Raw genomic sequence first — 404 nt, 5'->3', positions numbered from 1 at the left:
TCTCCGTCTCCGGGGCCGCGTTCTCCGCGACGGGAGCCGGAGGAGCAAGGCAGCGCCAATCGATGAGTGAGCGCGAGAACGCCGGCCGCCGGGTTCCCCCGGCTGGGGGGAAGGAGTGGGGCTGAGGTGGTGGGGTTGGAGGGGGCCGGCTTCGGAGCTCCGCCGCCGCCTGAGGCCTCTGGGCAGCTTCACGCGGGGTGGTGTGAGGGCGAGCGGGGGGGCGGGGGGTGGCCGCCTGAGCGACGAGAGTGGGTGTCCCAGAAGCTGGGAACTTGCGAGTTACTCTTCCCTACCCCTCCCTACCTCCACTTAATACCGGCGCGGAGCCCGGAGTAGGTGGGTGCAGGTTAGTGCGGGGACCCGGGCCGCCGGGTCGCTGTGGATGCTGCCGGGGACCTGGGGCC

Source organism: Bison bison, unplaced genomic scaffold (genome assembly GCF_000754665.1).
Source record: "Bison bison bison isolate TAMUID 2011002044 unplaced genomic scaffold, Bison_UMD1.0 scf7180017864491, whole genome shotgun sequence".
Taxonomy (NCBI): Eukaryota; Metazoa; Chordata; class Mammalia; order Artiodactyla; family Bovidae; genus Bison; species Bison bison.
This window is presented reverse-complemented; position numbering follows the sequence as displayed.